The 20637-nt window shown below is 36.9% G+C and overlaps 1 non-coding gene across 1 annotated transcript; it reads left to right on the top strand.

Annotated features, from left to right (window-relative positions):
* Nucleotides 1-4337: 4337 nt before the first annotated feature.
* On the top strand, nt 4338-4445 carry LOC148547994 (small nucleolar RNA R71). Its single transcript, XR_015898795.1, has one exon. It is a non-coding gene; the product is annotated as a small nucleolar RNA R71 (small nucleolar RNA).
* Nucleotides 4446-20637: the final 16192 nt, after the last annotated feature.

Here is a 20637-nt window from a genome sequence, read left to right as displayed (position 1 = left end):
GCTTAGTTGTGATTCTAAATGTTTTGTCTCAAAATGTTTTGACACATAAACACCACAGGCACTTAACTGGGGAACTCTTTGAGTCCGTGCTTCATTTTATTCTTCCCGGTCAGGGATGCTCGGAGCCTTTGGCTTCTCTTTTATGGAGGTTATTTGCACTTGGCTTTGAGTCTAAATATTTTGTCTCAAGATTTTCTTGATACAGAAACACTACAAGCACTTAACTAGGAAAACAACTCTTTGAGCTTTGGTTCTTTTTAAGCTTTCTAGCCGTTGGTGCTCTGAGTCTTAGGCCTTGCTCTTTGTTTTTCTTTTTCTTTTCTTTTCTTGATACTTCTTGGTTTTATAGATTTTTGAGAACCTCCATAATACTTCTCTAAACTTCATTCCATGTCTTAGAGCTCTCAATGCAAGTTTTTACAAACATGTAACCTCATGACACAATCATACTATCAAAACCTCCACTTCTCTTAATCTTTACTTGCCCCAAATTTTAAAAATTTTCTTCAATTTTTTCCATTCAAAAACTCTTTGTTGCATGCTTAAAGATATCTGGTGTAAGCAATTTCAAAAGTAAGGTGGCATGAAATATAAATGAATCATGATTATTAACTAAGAACAAGAAAAGATACAAGATATAAGAAATAAATGCTCAAAGATAGAGTTACCTTCCTCTTCATCATCTTCTAGGCTATGTAGAGCATAGCCTCCAACACCAAACCTAGAATGGTTGCTTGTCCTCAAACAACAAAGAAAAACAGTGGTGATAGAATTATGAATAATCATGATTATCAAGTGAAAGCACATATGTGATGCAAAAGCTTATTCAAATAAATCAAACAAAATTAAAAACAAAATGAAATTAAAGTCAAAATAAAAGGTTATCGACGGTTGGGTTACCTCCCAACAAGCGCTCTTTTAACGTCACTAGCTTGACGGTTGGTTTTTCCTAAAGGGGAGGTTGATCATGGTGCTTCAACCTTCTCCTCTCACTGTGAACTTCCATCCCGTATCTTCATCTATGAGCTAAATTTGTTCAAGAGAAAGAATTTTGTTCACTGTATATGGCTTCAAGGGATGGTGAACTAGCACCGCTTTCTCTCCTGGTGAGAAGTCTTCTGTAGGAATCTTCTCGTTTCTCTACTCTATGGGTACTTTCTTGAGAACTTCCTTCTTATTTGATGATACACAATGATAAACCCCAATTTTGTGGTTTATCTTGTGTTAAATTTAGTGGGTTTTATAAACTTATCTCACACTTATTCAATGAAATAACATGGTTTTGTAAATTTCTCCTAATTTGTGCTTAAGAGTGAAAACATGCTTTTTAAGACCTTAATTTGCTAAATTTAATTCATTTTGATTCCACTCGATGCCTTGATATATTTTTTAGTGATTTCAGGCTTAGAAGGCAAGGATTGGATCAAAGAAGTGAAGAAAAAGCATGCAAGATGGAGAATTCATGAAAAATAAGGATTTGGTGAATGCAAGGCCATGCGTACGAGTGAGGAAGGAATTTGCTAGGCCACGCGTATGCATGATACCCCGCGTACGCGTGACAAGCAGCACGTGACCTCATTAAAGAAACATGCCGGGGGTGATTTCTGAGCTCATCCAAGCCCAAATCTAACTCATTTCTGAAGTATTTGAAGCCAAATACAAGAAGGAATAAAGGGGGAGCAATTAGGGTAGGTTAAAACATGTTTTAGCGTAGCTTTCTAGAGAGAAAAGCTCCCTCTTCTCTCTAAAATTAGGGTAGAACTAGGTTAATTTCATCTTAAATTTAGGTTTTAATCTTGTCTTGATTTAGTTTCCTTGCAATTTATTGTTCCTACATCTTTGTTCTCTTAGTTTTTCTTGTTAATTTCTGTTTTATGCCACTTTAGTTTTATAAACACTCTTGTTGATTTTCATTTCCTTTAATGCAATTGATATCTTTTTATGTTTCTTATTGTTTATTTGAGTTATTGTTGTTATTTTCTTGTATTTGGTAGTAGTGGATTTTATTATTCATACAATTTATTATGCTTTTATTTTTATGCACACCAAGTGTTTGATAAAATGCTTGGGTTAGTTTTAGAGTAGATTTTGAGCATTCTTGGCTTGAAAAGAGAAATTAGGTGATCTTGAGTCATTAATACCCAATTTATGTTTGTGATCTAGAGTTGTTAGTTAATCTTGTTTCCATTGACATTACTTATGGATTGGGGTTAACTAGGCATATTTGATTCTCTCCCAATGTTGGAGATAACGTAATAGGCTTAGTTTTTGGTAAATATTGTATTATGATTAATGACTAGGATAGAAAATCTTGATTCTCAATCCTTGCCATGAATGCCTCCTTAGTGTTTGTTATCTTTAGTTGTTTTTTTTTAATTTCTTGCCATTTAATTTCTTGTTTCTTACATACAAACCCCCTTGAACCTCATAACCGATAACATGCATACCTCACTTCAATTCCTTTGAGAGACAACATGAGATCTAATACTCTCGGTATTTTTATTGCTTTGCACTTGTGAGAAACAAATTAAACTTTGATGTAGGTCGATTATTGGTTTGGAACTATACTTGCAACGAAGAAATTCTTTTATTGAGAAGAAAATTTCTAGACCGACGATTTTCCTCTATCACAAACCTAACACCAAACTTAGGTTTGATGTCAGGGGATTTTTGGAGGTTTGGATCACTTGATTCAACCTTCATATAATTTCCCTTTTCACTTGAATAATGCATGGTTTTGAAAACATGAAAATTAAGTGCTCATCATGCACCCTCAATATTAATTCACCCTTTTTCACATCTATTAGAGCTTTTCAAGTGGCTAAGAATGGTCTTTCTAGAATGATAGAGGCATTCTCATCCTCCTCCATGTCAAGAATCATACAATCTACTGGGAGGAAAAACTTTCCCACTTTAAACAAGATATTCTCAACTATTCCATGTGCATATTTTAGTGATTTGTCAGCCATTTATAGAGCTATCGTTGTTGGATTCATCTATTGAATTTGTAGCTTTTTCATCACACAAGGCTTTTTCAAAAGTTGTGCTTCCAATGGTGCACGAAATTTGGAAGCTCCCTGGATCTTGCATCTTTCTTGACAAATTTCTTTGAATAATTGCACTACACTCCTTGGTCAATACCACTATTTCATCTCCTTTCAAAGTCCTTTTCTTAGATAGCAACTCCTTCATGAATTTAGCATAAAGAGGCATTTATTCCGAAGCTTCTATGAATGTAATGTTGATATGGAGCTTTCTGAACACCTCCAAAAATTTAGAGAATTGTCCATCAAGATGCTATTGCTTTAGCCTTTGAAGGAAAGAAATTTTTGGTTGGTAAGGAGCCACTGTTTCCTTTTTCTTTGGAGCTTCAATTGTTGGTGCATGAACATGGCTTTTCTTCTCTTGCTTCTCTTCTTCCACGTGTTCCTTTGGTGCCTCTGTTTGAGCTTCATTTACTTTGTTAACCACTCTTCTACTTCTCAAGCTAATAGCCTTGCATTATTCCCTTGCGTTAAAAATTGTATCATTGGAAAAGGTATTGTGTGACCTCTCTATGAGTTTCTTAGCAATTTGTTCTATTTGTACTTCTAAATTTCTAATGGATATACCTTGATTTTAGAAGTTGGCTCTTGTCTCATCCATGAATGTTTGAGTTTGTTGCATGAATGTGGAGGTGGATTGGGCTATTGTGGTTGTGGCTTGGGATAGTTTTTCAATGGTGGTTTCTAGGAAAGAAAATTTGGTTTCCAAATAAGAGAATTTGGTTTCTAGAGAAGAAAGTCTTTGGTGAATTTGTGGTTGCATGGGCTGGGATTGTTGTTGATGAGGTGCAATAAAGTTCTTTGGCTCTTGATTTTTCCAACTAAAATTGGGGTGGTTCCTCCATCCAGAATTATAAGTTTTTTGAAAAGTGGTTTTTATGTAGTGGCTTTTGAAAATTTCTCATGTAATTTACTTACTCCATGGATACTTGTTCTCCTTGTAACAACACACATTCTTCATCCTTGTGAGCTCCTCCACACAAGTTATAACTCCCTTGTGTTCCCACTACAGATACTTGCATGTGCCCCCATTTTCTTTGTGAGTGAGGCAATTTGTTGAGACATCACCTTATTCTGTGCCAAAATAGTGTCCAAAGTATCTAACTCCATCACACCTCTCTTCATTGTTCTTTCAAAGGAGTATAAATACTGATTATTAGCCACAATCTCAATCAATTCCAAGGCTTCTTCAGTGGTCTTCATATCCATGGATCCTCTAGCTGAGGAATCCAATAAAGTTCTAGAAGCATGAGTGAGTCCATCGTAGAAGATTTGGTGTTGTACCAAGTCAGCAAACATATCTGGGGGACAGTTTCTCAACATACCTTTGTACCTCTCTCAAGCTTCATAAAAGAATTCTCCATCTCTCTGCATGAAAGTCTAGATGTCATGTCTTAGCTTTGCTAACCTCTGGAGTAGAAAGAATTTGATTAAGAACTTAGTGATCAAATCATCCCATATTGCCATGCTCTCCTTTGGTTGGATTTTGAGCCACTATTTGGCTCGATTCCTTATAGCGAATGGGAACAACAACAAATGATAAGCTTCAATATATATGTTATTAGATTTGACTATATTACAAATCTGCAAGAAGATGGAGATAAAAAAATTAGGATCTTCATGAGGACTCCCATTGAATTAGCAATTTTTTTATACCAAGGTGATGAGTTAAGGCTTCAACTCAAAATTTTTTGCCTCTATAGCAGGAGCTATTATGCTGCTCCCACAATTTCCAGAAGTGGATTGGGTAAAAGATTCAAGAGTACTTCTATCATTGACATTGTTGTTTGCCATGTTCTCTAGCTCAAGCTTCTCATGACTTTTCTACTCTTAAATTTTAGATTTCTTCCTTAATTGATAAGGATTCTCTCAATTTCTAGATCAAATTAGAGGGGTTCTTTGTGATGGGGAAATTTGTGGAAAAACGAATTCTCCCAAAACACCCAAAACTCACCGGCAAGTATACCGGGTCGCATCAAGTAGTAAAACTCACGTGAGTGAGGTCGATCCCACAGGGATTGATGGATCAAGCAACTTTAGTGGGTGATTAGTTTAGTCAAGCTAACATTGATGTGAATTGTGTGAAATTGTAACCAACAGGAAGTAAAGGACAATGAATTTAAAGTTGCAGAATGTAAATTGGCAAGTAACTTAAAGAGCAAGAAATGTAAATTGCAAGAATCTTAAATTGCAAGAAATGTAAATTGCATGAAATTAAAGGGGAGTGGGTGCTGAAAATTAAAGAAAGCAATAGATCAAGCAACTAGAAATCTAAATTGCAGGAAAGTGTAAAAGGAACTGGGTGCTGGGAGCAATGTAAACAGAGAGTAAAAATGCTTGAAAGATCAAAAATAGAAAATGACCGATGCTAAATTTCAGCAATTAAAAGGATGTTGAAGATCTCAGGGGTGGAGGAGACTAGAAAACAAGTCTAGATCTCAAGTCCTTCCTTGATCCAACAGCAGACAGATTGAAGAAGAAATGAAGATGGAAACAGTAAGAGAACTTTGATTCAAATTTCAATTCACTTGAAAGTTTGCAGAAGAAGAAAACAGAGAGAATTCTCAAGGTGAGATTGAAACAGAATTTCTTCAATTCTCAACCCAAGATTCAAAACAAAAAAGAAAAACTAAAGAGAGAGAGTTCTGTATTCCTAATGCTCCCTAGTGGAGCTCGCCCTCCAATAAAATGAAACAGATGCCTATTTATAGGCATTTTTACAAAATAAAAATGAAATTCAAAACAAATTATAATTAAAATGAAATTTCTATTCTAACTATCTCTTGTGCCTTTGAGTGGTGTCAATTGGGCCCTTGCTCTTGATGGAATTGGGTTGAAGATAGCCTCTGTTGATTGCTCTTGGAGTTGGAGAGAAACCCATTTGTGAACCGGGCCATGAACCAGAAAAGCTTGAGTAAAAGTTTGAGGTCAAACTTTTACTCAAACTTTTTATATCAGCTAACATTCCTTGCTGCCATCCACGTTTGAGCCAAAGTTTGAGGTCAAACTTTGAGCCAAACGTGGATCCCTTTTGTATGCTTCTTGGGGGCTACTTTGTCCTCTTGTCACGTTGCAAATTTTATGCCCAATAGAGACTATTATATATGGTTGGAAAGCTCTGAATGTCAGCTTTCTAACCCACTTGAAATCAGCTCAAGTTATGCTCCTTTGAAGAGGACAAGGTCGCTGGCTTTGGTGTGCAGCGTTTGAGGCGACGTTTGCCTCAAACGTGGTCGAAAACGCCAGATTTTGGAGACTCAAACACATTATCCACCCCATACTATTATACATTGTTGGAAAGCCCAGAATGTCTACTTTCCAATGCCGTTGGAAACGCATCATTTGGAGTTCTACAGCTCGAGTTATACTCCGTCGAAGGTGCAGAGGTCAGTTGGCCTCACTGCAAGTTGCCACCATGTTCGTTTATGCACATTTCGGGGCAGTTTTCTCCCTCAATTTTAGTGTCCACCATGCAGTGCCATATATGCTTGGAAAGCTCTCGATTCCTACTTTCCATTGTTTTTTGAATCACCTCATTTGGAGCTCTGTATCTCAAGTTATTCTTGTTGGAAGTATACCCCCTTTAGGCTGTTGTGGTGTGTGGCGCCAACGTTTGAGCAAAAGTTTGACCTCAAACGTTGGCGCAAGCTTTTTCCTCCAGGGTATTGATTTTGTGAAGCCAACGTTTGCCAAAAAGTTTGAGGCAAACGTTGGCTCAAGCTTTTCTCCCAAAAGTTTGAGCTAAAGTTTGAGGCAAACTTTTGCTCAAGCTTTTTTCCTCTGGGATGTTTTCAACTCTTCTAAAAGTTTGAGCTAAAGTTTGAGGCAAACTTTGGCTCAAACTTTTTGTTCTCTCTTGCTCCTAGCCATTCCTTCTTCCTTCAACCTTCTTCAAAACTCTTTTCACCTATCATCAATCAACCAAACACATCAAGGCTTTGCTCAAAATCATGAGTTTGTTATTCTTTCATAATATATGACAATTATAGCATAAAATCTCATGAAATTGCATTAATTCATCTATGGTTGATTGAATCAAAGGAAACATGAAAATCTACCCAATTGGCTTGCTTATGGCTCAAGAAAGTGCATAAAACCTATTGAAAACAAATGAAAAAGCAGAGAAAAACATGACATGTTGGCATGTCATCACAACACCAAACTTAAACCTTGCTTGTCCCCAAGCAAGAAAAGAATCATGCAATAGAGATTGACAATCCAAGGTAAGAAGAATAGCAACTCAATGTTCATGGCAAGCTAGTTTTCTATGCATGCTACAATTACAAAAGAGATGTAAATGATTGATGCTTCTCTCTAGCTTAATTTATGAAATCTTTCTCTTATATTTCTTCCTTGAAACAAGCTTTTGATTTTCTTATTAGCTTCTCCTTTTGGGTGCTTTGCCCCATGAGTTGATAACAAAGCTACGACTTCTAAATGCTTTGTTTTCAAGTATTACCACTTGATACATAAGCACGACAAGCATTTGATTAGAGGACTTCATTAAGCTCATTTTTTTCTTTTCTTTTCTTGACTCTCTAATCATTGATGCTCAGAGCCTTGAGCTTTGAGGGAGTGCTTTTGCACTTTGAGCCTAACCTTGACTTCTAAATGTTTTGTTTTCAAGCATTTGGCTTGATACATAAACACCACAAGTACTTAGCAAATAAATTGCCATTGGTACTCAGAGCCTTCAGCTTTCTCATTTTTTTTCCTTTTTCTTTTCTTACTTTAATTGTATTTGCCTCTTCAAGGTTTTCATGATTTTCAAAAGATTTCACAAAATGTTCTAGATGAAAACTTCAATTAAATAAAATCCAATGCAATTAAGCAACAATCAAACATACTAGTTTTCCAATACTTTTATGCACATGCTAAAATCTTCTTTAATGCCTTGTTTGTTTATGATCATGATGCTTTACTGCTTTTGAATTCACAAAACTCAAGTTGGTAATCATAATGGCACAGCACCATATTGCATTTTAGAAATCAAACTATGCCTTTTCATACACACATGCATACAGAAAAGGTAAAGACAATCATGCAGTTTATAGTGCTTGAAACAGATGACGAGAAAAGGAACTCTACAACTTTGTAGTTCATCTTCATTATTGTTGTCCTTTTTCCTCTATTCTTCCTCCTTCCCTTGCCAAACTCAGAATGCTTGCTCTTCCTCAAGCAACAATTAGAACAATGGCTATGGGGCTAATATGGATCATGAATGTCTTATACAATGAAATGTTAGTAGCACATGTGTTTTAAGCAAGCAAAATTAAAGATATGAAGGCACAGAGACAGAGACCTTATGATTGCAAACTTAAGAAGGTGAGCATAATACTTTGCATAAAGAATAAGTGGCACACCAAACTTAGTGTGACACTTTCACTTAGAATTGATGCAAGTATCTTGTAAGGATTAGAACCAAATTTTGTTGCATAGCAACACCAAACTTAGAATGCAACCACATGTCAATTTATTTGAAATAAAACTAAGCAAAGAAAAAGAAAACAAAGCAGAGAAAAAATGTTACCTATGGTTGGGTTACCTCCCAACAAGTGCTCTTTTAGTGTCATTAGCTTGACATGTTGTTCTTCACTTTCTTCCTCTTCTTCCAGTTTGTTAAGAGGAATGACCTCAAAGGAGGGAAGGATTTAGCTAGTGTCCCTTGTCTTGGCCTTTCCTCAGCAAGCTTCCTTTTGCAAATGGCTTGATTGATCTTGCTTGCTGGATTAGGGACAGAATTGGTGTTCTTGCTAGTTGCCTTCACTTCTTTGGATTCAAGACTTGGTTGCTGTGTGATTATTGGAGTTTTGTATTCATCCAGAGCCTTTTGAACTGGTGGTTCCATGAACTCCTCCTTCATGTACTTCTCTGCCTCACTTGAGTTTGGAATGATTTCCTCACTTTCTTGCTCCTCCAGTTCCTCTTTTACACTCAACATTTGTTTTAATAGCTCTTTCATGGAGGAGGTTTGTTGATCTTCCCAATATTTCTTCATCTCCTCTTCATATCTTTTAATCTCAGATTCAATTGTTGAGACTTTTTGGTCCAGGGGGGTTTGAGGAGGTTGTGAGTGTTCAGGTTCTTTTGTCTCCTCTTCATCTCCCCTTTCACTTGTTTTTCCATTTCCTCCTTCCTTGCATTCAACAATTTGCCTAACTGTACTTCCATATTTTTGAGGGAGTTCTCTTGTTCTTTCTGGTATTTCTCTTTCTCCTCCGCAATTCTTTTGAGCATGGACTCAAGATTTGAGAGTCTTTGGTTCATGGAAGTTTGTGTGGGTGGTGAGTTTTGGCAAGGATTTTGTGTGGAGACAAAGTCCAGTGATGAATAATTTTCAGATGAAAAACTAGAAGGTGAGGTTGGAAAATTTTGTATAAGTGAATTGATAGTACGTTCGAGTGAAGATGGCTCTTGATAAGTGGAATATGGGCTCTCAAATGTTTTCTGGTTTTTCTCCCCCCAACCATCATTAGAATAGCAACTTGCATCATTTTGTGGTGGAGGAAGATATCCCATATGATTTTCTTGCTCATCTTGTGTCTCTGAAGCAAATCTCCATGAATTGGAGTGCTCAGAATGTGTATTCTCTTGGTGATATTCCCAGCCACCATTAGAGATTGGTAATGGTGGGTAATATCCCATAAAATTTATTTGATCATAAGATGAGTTGAACTCCATTTGAATTTTGTAAAACACAACTCCAAATAAAATTGAAATTCATGTCTCAGATGATATTTGCTTAGTGAGGCAAAAACACAAACACCTTGGTTTCAAGAACAAAAACAAAGAAAATGCTTAATCTAGACTTCTCACCTACTTAAGCATTGTTGATCTAATTCAATCCCCGGCAACAGCGCCAAAAACTTGATGGGGAAATTTGTGGAAAAACGAATTCTCCCAAAACACCCAAAACTCACCGGCAAGTATACCGGGTCGCATCAAGTAGTAAAACTCACGTGAGTGAGGTCGATCCCACAGGGATTGATGGATCAAGCAACTTTAGTGGGTGATTAGTTTAGTCAAGCTAACATTGATGTGAATTGTGTGAAATTGTAACCAACAGGAAGTAAAGGACAATGAATTTAAAGTTGCAAAATGTAAATTGGCAAGTAACTTAAAGAGCAAGAAATGTAAATTGCAAGAATCTTAAATTGCAAGAAATGTAAATTGTATGAAATTAAAGGGGAGTGGGTGCTGAAAATTAAAGAAAGCAATAGATCAAGCAACTAGAAATCTAAATTACAGGAAAGTGTAAAAGGAACTGGGTGCTGGGAGCAATGTAAACAGAGAGTAAAAATGCTTGAAAGATCAAAAATAGAAAATGACCGATGCTGAATTTCAGCAATTAAAAGGATGTTGAAGATCTCAGGGGTGGAGGAGACTAGAAAACAAGTCTAGATCTCAAGTCCTTCCTTGATCTAACAGCAGACAGATTGAAGAAGAAATGAAGATGAAAACAGTAAGAGAACTTTGATTCAAATTTCAATTCACTTGAAAGTTTGCAGAAGAAGAAAACAGAGAGAATTCTCAAGGTGAGATTGAAACAGAATTTCTTCAATTCTCAACCCAAGATTCAAAACAAAAAAGAAAAACTAAAGAGAGAGAGTTCTGTATTCCTAATGCTCCCTAGTGGAGCTCGCCCTCCAATAAAATGAAACAGATGCCTATTTATAGGCATTTTTACAAAATGAAAATGAAATTCAAAACAAATTACAATTAAAATGAAATTTCTATTCTAACTATCTCTTGTGCCTTTGAGTGGTGTCAATTGGGCCCTTGCTCTTGATGGAATTGGGTTGAAGATAGCCTCTGTTGATTGCTCTTGGAGTTGGAGAGAAACCCATTTGTGAACCGGGCCATGAACCAGAAAAGCTTGAGTAAAAGTTTGAGGTCAAACTTTTACTCAAACTTTTCATATCAGCTAACATTCCTTGCTGCCATCCACGTTTGAGCCAAAGTTTGAGGTCAAACTTTGAGCCAAACGTGGATCCCTTTTGTATGCTTCTTGGGGGCTACTTTGTCCTCTTGTCACGTTGCAAATTTTATGCCCAATATAGACTATTATATATGGTTGGAAAGCCCTGAATATCAGCTTTCTAACCCACTTAGAATCACCTCAATTGGACATCTACAACTCAAGTTATACTCCTTTGAAGAGGACAAGGTCGCTGGCTTTGGTGTGCAGAGTTTGAGACGACGTTTGCCTCAAACGTGGTCAAAAATGCCAGATTCTGGAGACTCAAACACATTGTCCACCCCATACTATTATATATTGTTGGAAAGCCCTGAATGTCTACTTTCCAATGCCGTTGGAAGCGCATCATTTGGAGTTCTAAAACTCGAGTTATACTCTGTCGAAGGTGCAGAGGTCAGTTGGCCTCACTGCAAGTTGCCACCATGTTCGTTTATGCACATTTCGGGGCAGTTTTCTCCCTCAATTTTAGTGTCCATGATGAGATATTTTGGAGGAAAAATAAATCTCTTCCAAAACACCACAAAACTAACCGGCAAGTGCACCGGGTCGCATCAAGTAATAAAACTCACGGGAGTGAGGTCGATCCCACAGGGATTGATGGATCAAGCAATTTTAGTGGGTGATTAGTTTAGTCAAGCTGACATTCAGTGAATTGTGTGAAATGTAGCCAACAGAAAGTAAATTGCAATGAATCTTAAAGATGCAGAAAGTAAAATTGCAAGTAAGTTAAAGAACAAGAAAGTAAAATAGCTGAAACTTAAATTGCAAGAAAAGTAAATTGCATGAAATGTAAAGGGGAGAGGGTGCTGGAAATTAAAGAGAGAGCAATAGATCACGCAACTGGAAATTTAAATTGCAGGAAGAATAAAGGAAATTGGATGCTGGGAATCAAAACAGAATTTAAATTTTGAAGTGCAGTGAATTAAAAGCAGCAAGAAAAACAAAGAGAAATCTCAGAGGGAGAATGAAACAGAACACTTTCAATTCTCCACCCAAGATTCAAAACAAAGAAAATTAAAGAGAGAGCTCTCAAATCCTAGTGCTCCCTAGTGGAGCCAGCCTCCCTTACAAATATGAAAATGATGCCTTATATAGGCTTTACATAATGGAAATGAAAATGAAATTAAAAACAAATTACAATTAAATGAAATTCTTATTTTATCTATTTCTTGTGCCTTTGAGTGATGATCATTTGGGCCCTTGCTCTTGATGGAATTGGGTTGATAAAGGCCTTGGTTGATTGCTCTTGGAGTTTGAGGAGGAACCGAATTGAACCGGGTTGAGTTTGCAAAAGTTGGACCAAAAGTTGGAGCTAAAGTTAGGGGTCTAACTTTGGCTCCAACTTTTCATAGCAGCCCACAAAACTTGCTGGTATGAACGTTGGTGCCAACGTTAGGGGTCTAACTTTGACCCTAACGTTGGCCTCCCTTATGCACATTTATGGCGCCAACTTTGTCCTCTTGTCATGTTGCCAATTTTATGCCCAATATAAACTATCATATATGGTTGGAAAGCTCTGAATGTCAGCTTTCTAACCCACTTGGAATCACTTCAATTGGACATCTACAACTCAAGTTATGATCATTTGAAGAGGGCATGGTTGCTTGCTTTGGTGTGCAGCGTTTGAGGTAACGTTAGCCCTCAAACGTTGGCGAAAACGCCAGTTCTGGAGGCTCAAATGTATTGTCCACCCCATACTATTATACATTGTTGGAAAGCCCTGGATGTCTACTTTCCAATGCCGTTAGGAGCACATTATTTGGAGCTCTACAGCTCGAGTTATACTCCTTTGAAGGTGCAGAGGTCAGTTGGCCTCACTGCAGGTTGCCACAATGTTCGTTTATGCACATTGCGGGGCAGTTTTCTCCCTCAATTTTAGTGTCCACCATGCAGTGCCATATATGTTTGGAAAGCTCTTGATTCCTACTTTCCAATGCTTCTTGAATCACCTCATTTGGAGCTCTGTAGCTCAAGTTATTCTTGTTGGAAGTATACCCCTTGTATGCCTTGTGGTGTGTGGCGCCAACGTTAGCCTCAAAGTTAGGGGGCTAACGTTGGCGCAAACGTTGGCCCCTCTCCCTTGTGTTTTCATGTGCCAACGTTAGCCTCCAAGTTAGGGGGCTAACATTGGCGCAAACGTTGGTGCCCAGGGGAGATCTTCTCAAGCTCCAACGTTAGCCTCCAAGTTAGGGGGCTAACGTTGGGGCTAACTTCATGCTTCCTGGTTCAATTTCACTTGTTCCATTGTCCTCTCTTCACTCCTAGCCATTCCTCTTTGCTTCAACCTTTCTCCAAGCCTTCTTCACCTATCATTAATCAACCAAACACATCAAAGCTATGCTCAAAATCATGAGATATTCATTCTTTCATAATATGTGACAATTTTAGCATAAAACCTCATGAAATAGCATGAATTCATACATGGTTGATTAAATCAAAGGAAACATGAAAATCTACCCAATTGGCTTGCTTATGGCTCAAGAAAGTGCATAATTCAATTAAAAACAAAAGAAAAAGGCTAGTTAAAATAGGCTAAGATGACTTGTCATCAGTCCACCATGCAGTGCCATATATGCTTGGAAAGCTCTCGATTCCTACTTTCCATTGCTTTTTGAATCACCTCATTTGGAGCTCTGTAGCTCAAGTTATTCTTGTTGGAAGTATACCCCTTCAGGCTGTTGTGGTGTGTGGCGCCAACGTTTGAGCAAAAGTTTGACCTCAAACGTTGGCGCAAGCTTTTTCCTCCAGGGTATTGATTTTGTGATGCCAACGTTTGCCAAAAAGTTTGAGGCAAACATTGGCTCAAGCTTTTCTCCCAAAAGTTTGAGCTAAAGTTTGAGGCAAACTTTTGCTCAAGGTTTTTTCCTCTGGGATGTTTTCAACTCTTCTAAAAGTTTGAGCTAAAGTTTGAGGCAAACTTTGGCTCAAACTTTTTGTTCTCTCTTGCTCCTAGCCATTCCTTCTTCCTTCAACCTTCTTCAAAACTCTTTTCACCTATCATCAATCAACCAAACACATCAAAGCTTTGCTCAAAATCATGAGTTTGTTTTCAAGTATTACCACTTGATACATAAGCACCACAAGCACTTGATTAGAGGACTTCATTAAGCTCATTTTTTTCTTTTCTTTTCTTGACTCTCTAATCATTGATGCTCAGAGCCTTGAGCTTTGAGGGAGTGCTTTTGCACTTTGAGCCTAACCTTGACTTCTAAATGTTTTGTTTTCAAGCATTTGGCTTGATACATAAACACCACAAGTACTTAGCAAATAAATTGCCATTGGTACTCAGAGCCTTCAGCTTTCTCATTTTTTTCCTTTTTCTTTTCTTGCTTTAATTGTATTTGCCTCTTCAAGGTTTTCATGATTTTCAAAAGATTTCACAAAATGTTCTAGATGAAAACTTCAATTAAATAAAATTCAATGCAATTAAGCAACAATCAAACATACTAGTTTTCCAATACTTTTATGCACATGCTAAAATCTTCTTTAATGCCTTGTTTGTTTATGATCATGATGCTTTACTGCTTTTGAATTCACAAAACTCAAGTTGGTAATCATAATGGCACAGCACCATGTTGCATTTTAGAAATCAAACTATGCCTTTTCATACACACATGCATACAGAGAAGGTAAAGACAATCATGCAGTTTATAGTGCTTCAAACAAATGAGGAGAAAAGGAACTCTACATCCTTGTAGTTCATCTTCATTATTGTTGTCCTTTTTCCTCTATTCTTCCTCCTTCCCTTGCCAAACTCAGAATGCTTGCTCTTCCTCAAGCAACAATTAGAACAATGGCTATGGGGCTAATATGGATCATGAATGTCTTATACAATGAAATGTTAGTAGCACATGTGTTTTAAGCAAGCAAAATTAAAGATATGAAGGCACAGAGACAGAGACCTTATGATTGCAAACTTAAGAAGGTGAGCATAATACTTTGCATAAAGAATAAGTGGCACACCAAACTTAGTGTGACACTTTCACTTAGAATTGATGCAAGTATCTTGTAAAGATTAGAACCAAATTTTGTTGCATAGCAACACCAAACTTAGAATGCAACCACATGTCAATTTATTTGAAATAAAACTAAGCAAAGAAAAAGAAAACAAAGCAGAGAAAAAATGTTACCTATGGTTGGGTTACCTCCCAACAAGTGCTCTTTTAGTGTCATTAGCTTGACATGTTGTTCTTCACTTTCTTCCTCTTCTTCCAGTTTGTTAAGAGGAATGACCTCAAAGGAGGGAAGGATTCAGCTAGTGTCCCTTGTCTTGGCCTTTCCTCAGCAAGCTTCCTTTTGCAAATGGCTTGATTGATCTTGCTTGCTGGATTAGGGACAGAATTGGTGTTCTTGCTAGTTGCCTTCACTTCTTTGGATTCAAGACTTGGTTGCTGTGTGATTATTGGAGTTTTGTATTCATCCAGAGCCTTTTGAACTGGTGGTTCCATGAACTCCTCCTTCATGTACTTCTCTGCCTCACTTGAGTTTGGAATGATTTCCTCACTTTCTTGCTCCTCCAGTTCCTCTTTTACACTCAACATTTGTTTTAATAGCTCTTTCATGGAGGAGGTTTGTTGATCTTCCCAATATTTCTTCATCTCCTCTTCATATCTTTTAATCTCAGATTCAATTGTTGAGACTTTTTGGTCCAGGGGGGTTTGAGGAGGTTGTGAGTGTTCAGGTTCTTTTGTCACCTCAAGTGTAGTTTCATTTTCAACTATTTCCACCACCTCTTTCTTTTTCACTAAAAATTCACTTGACTCAGTAGCCCCTTCCTCTTGTTTTTCCATTTCCTCCTTCCTTGCATTCAACAATTTGCCTAACTGTACTTCCATATTTTTGAGGGAGTTCTCTTGTTCTTTCTGGTATTTCTCTTTCTCCTCCGCAATTCTTTTGAGCATGGACTCAAGATTTGAGAGTCTTTGGTTCATGGAAGTTTGTGTGGGTGGTGAGTTTTGGCAAGGATTTTGTGTGGAGTCTAGTGATGAATAATTTTCAGATGAAAAACTAGAAGGTGGGGTTGGAAAATTTTGTATAAGTGAATTGATAGTACGTTCGAGTGAAGATGGCTCTTGATAAGTGGAATATGGGCTCTCAAATGTTTTCTGGTTTTGCTCCCCCCAACCATCATTAGAATAGCAACTTGCATCATTTTGTGGTGGAGGAAGATATCCCATATGATTTTCTTGCTCATCTTGTGTCTCTGAAGCAAATCTCCATGAATTGGAGTGCTCAGAATGTGTATTCTCTTGGTGATATTCCCAGCCACCATTAGAGATTGGTGATGGTGGGTAATATCCCATAAAATTTGTTTGATCATAAGATGAGTTGAACTCCATTTGAATTTTGTAAAACACAACTCCAAATAAAATTGAAATTCATGTTTCAGATGATATTTGCTTAGTGAGGCAAAAACACAAACACCTTAGTTTCAAGAACAAAAACAAAGAAAATGCTTAATCTAGACTTCTCACCCACTTAATCATTGTTGATCTAATTCAATCCCCGGCAACGGCGCCAAAAACTTGATGGGGAAATTTGTGGAAAAACAAATTCTCCCAAAACACCCAAAACTCACCGGCAAGTATACCGGGTCGCATCAAGTAGTAAAACTCACGTGAGTGAGGTCGATCCCACAGGGATTGATGGATCAAGCAACTTTAGTGGGTGATTAGTTTAGTCAAGCTAACATTGATGTGAATTGTGTGAAATTGTAACCAACAGGAAGTAAAGGACAATGAATTTAAAGTTGCAAAATGTAAATTGGCAAGTAACTTAAAGAGCAAGAAATGTAAATTGCAAGAATCTTAAATTGCAAGAAATGTAAATTGTATGAAATCAAAGGGGAGTGGGTGCTGAAAATTAAAGAAAGCAATAGATCAAGCAACTAGAAATCTAAATTACAGGAAAGTGTAAAAGGAACTGGGTGCTGGGAGCAATGTAAACAGAGAGTAAAAATGCTTGAAAGATCAAAAATAGAAAATGACCGATGCTGAATTTCAGCAATTAAAAGGATGTTGAAGATCTCAGGGGTGGAGGAGACTAGAAAACAAGTCTAGATCTCAAGTCCTTCCTTGATCCAACAGCAGACAGATTGAAGAAGAAATGAAGATGAAAACAGTAAGAGAACTTTGATTCAAATTTCAATTCACTTGAAAGTTTGCAGAAGAAGAAAATAGAGAGAATTCTCAAGGTGAGATTGAAACAGAATTTCTTCAACTCTCAACCCAAGATTCAAAACAAAAAAGAAAAACTAAAGAGAGAGAGTTCTGTATTCCTAATGCTCCCTAGTGGAGCTCGCCCTCCAATAAAATGAAACAGATGCCTATTTATAGGCATTTTTACAAAATGAAAATGAAATTCAAAACAAATTATAATTAAAATGAAATTTCTATTCTAACTATCTCTTGTGCCTTTGAGTGGTGTCAATTGGGCCCTTGCTCTTGATGGAATTGGGTTAAAGATAGCCTCTGTTGATTGCTCTTGGAGTTGGTGAGAAACCCATTTGTGAACCGGGCCATGAACCAGAAAAGCTTGAGTAAAAGTTTGAGGTCAAACTTTTACTCAAACTTTTCATATCAGCTAACATTCCTTGCTGCCATCCACGTTTGAGCCAAAGTTTGAGGTCAAACTTTGAGCCAAACGTGGATCCCTTTTGTATGCTTCTTGGGGGCTACTTTGTCCTCTTGTCACGTTGCAAATTTTACGCCCAATATAGACTATTATATATGGTTGGAAAGCTCTGAATGTCAGCTTTCTAACCCATATGGAATCTCTTCAATTGGACATCTACAACTCAAGTTATGCTCCTTTGAAGAGGACAAGGTCGCTGGCTTTGGTGTGCAGCGTTTGAGGCGACGTTTGCCTTAAATGTGGTAAAAAACGCCAGATTCTGGAGACTCAAACACATTGTCCACCCCATACTATTATATATTGTTGGAAAGCCCTGAATGTCTACTTTCCAATGCCGTTGGTAGCGCATCATTTGGAGTTCCACAGCTCGAGTTATACTCCGTCGAAGGTGCAGAGGTCAGTTGTCCTCACTGCAAGTTGCCACCATGTTCGTTTATGCACATTTCGGGGCAGTTTTCTCCCTCAATTTTAGTGTCCACCATGCAGTGCCATATATGCTTGGAAAGCTCTCGATTCCTACTTTCCATTGCTTTTTGAATCACCTCATTTGGAGCTCTGTAGCTCAAGTTATTCTTGTTGGAAGTATACCCCTTCAGGCTGTTGTGGTGTGTGGCGCCAACGTTTGAGCAAAAGTTTGACCTCAAACGTTGGCGCAAGCTTTTTCCTCCAGGGTATTGATTTTGTGATGCCAACGTTTGCCAAAAAGTTTGAGGCAAACGTTGGCTCAAGCTTTTCTCCCAAAGGTTTGAGCTAAAGTTTGAGGCAAACTTTTGCTCAAGCTTTTTTCCTCTGGGATGTTTTCAACTCTTCTAAAAGTTTGAGCTAAAGTTTGAGGCAAACTTTGGCTCAAACTTTTTGTTCTCTCTTGCTCCTAGCCATTCCTTCTTCCTTCAACCTTCTTCAAAACTCTTTTCACCTATCATCAATCAACCAAACACATCAAAGCTTTGCTCAAAATCATGAGTTTGTTATTCTTTCATAATATATGACAATTATAGCATAAAATCTCATGAAATTGCATTAATTCATCCATGGTTGATTGAATCAAAGGAAACATGAAAATCTACCCAATTGGCTTGCTTATGGCTCAAGAAAGTGCATAAAACCTATTGAAAACAAATGAAAAAGCATAGAAAAACAAGACTTGTTGGCATGTCATCACTTTGTCTTTGTTTTTTTGCATACAAATGTAAGAAAAAACAAAGAGAAAAAATGGAATTCCCAACGTTACAGTGAAGAAAATTCCAATCTAATCAAGAGAATCAATTAATGTGGCTGTTGTCAATCTCTATTAATCCCCAGCAACAATGCCAAAAACTTTATGCAAAATTTTGCAACACCACAACTCGGCAAGTGCACCGAATCGTATCAAGTAATTTCATGGTTAGTGAGTTATCATTCCCACGAGGATTAAAAGACTAAGCAACAATAATCAATTGACTATTCTAATTAGACAAATCAAGAAACAAAGGAATGAGAAAAATAAACGTGAACAGAGGCAAAGTAATAAATTAAATAGCAAACAGTAAATGTGAAGATAATGATTATGAGAATGTTAAGGTTTCAGAGATATTCATTCTTTAGGAAAATAATCCTTGTGTTCATTTAATTGAGAATGCAAGATCAATCACGAAAAATCATAAGTAATCAAATTCTAATTCCTTGGCAATTCCATTTCTCTTTAACCTACTTAATCGCTAATTCCTTAGTCAATTATTTAAGAAAAGAGGTAAAGCACAATTCTGATTTAATTTCAAATAAGATTCAAGAATAGTCCTTAGGTTAAATTATATGTCATCTATCCAAACTAGTCATAGACAATTGAAACTTACAAAGTGTCGCACACTCTTTGAAACACTATCCCTAGTTGAATTAAAAAGTAGTGAGAAAGGACTTTCAAGCTAATTCCAATATTACTTTTCGAAAATAATATTTAAAATTCAAAACGAAATTATAATATTTTCCAACAATTCTAAATCTTTAGGGATGAAGAACGAAAACTCAATCATGAAATAGATTAAAGCATAAACCTCAAATAAAGTAAAGCACTTAGATTAATAATCCATAAAAAGATGAACAGAGCTCCTTTTAAGACCCAGAACTTTTGAAAAATTCTATTTTGAACTAATCTCGAATCATATATTTATTTACAATTTTAATTCCAGAAATTATTTTATTGAAAATAATTAAAGGCAGATTTGGTTAATTGGATTTAAAGTAAATTAAGGTTTTTATCTAAACTCTATAATTATGGATTATTTTCCTATTTATGATTTAAAATTTTAGAAATTTGAAAATAACGAGGTTTGGCTATTAAATTTAGAATTTCATCCAATTTTACAATTATTGACTTATTTTTTATATTTAAAATATAAGTTGGTAGTTATGAATTAATAATAATTTTATATGATTTGATTTTAGATAATTTATATTTATAACATTTGATACTTTAAGTTTTAAAGATAAAAAAAATTGATTATATTACCATATATTTTCAATTAGAGTAATTGATTGAGAGTCAATTAGTATTTTAATATAACAAATAATATTCTAAAGTAACTTTTAGAAATTTAATTTAGATTTCAAACTAATATTCTATGCCCCAATTTTATAAAAATTATCCTACTCAAATTAAACCCAAAAATCTCCAAATCAAACCCTATTTTTCATCTAATCCTAATCCTAATTTGACCTAACCCTAGCTACCTAACCCCCTCACCCACAGCTCACAAACTCCACACACACACAGCCTCTACACAACGCACACACACACTAAAACAAAAAGGAAAAGAGAAAGGGAAACAGGGATGGGAGCTCGAGGAAGAAGAAGGGAAGAAGGGAAGGGGGAGCTCGCCGGCCAGCCGCACCTGCCACCGTGCCAGCTTGTCGCCGCCGTGCTGCATAGCCATCCAAGGGAGGAGGAAGGACGCCGCTGCTGCCCAGCCCGCGTCCAGCCCGTGCCGTCGAGGTCTTCATCGTGGC

Source organism: Arachis ipaensis, chromosome B8 (assembly GCF_059453495.1).
Source record: "Arachis ipaensis isolate K30076 ecotype BB chromosome B8, ASM5945349v1, whole genome shotgun sequence".
NCBI lineage: Eukaryota > Viridiplantae > Streptophyta > Magnoliopsida > Fabales > Fabaceae > Arachis > Arachis ipaensis.
The sequence above is the reverse complement of the archived record's forward strand: the minus strand, read 5'-3'. Positions and strand labels throughout refer to the sequence as shown.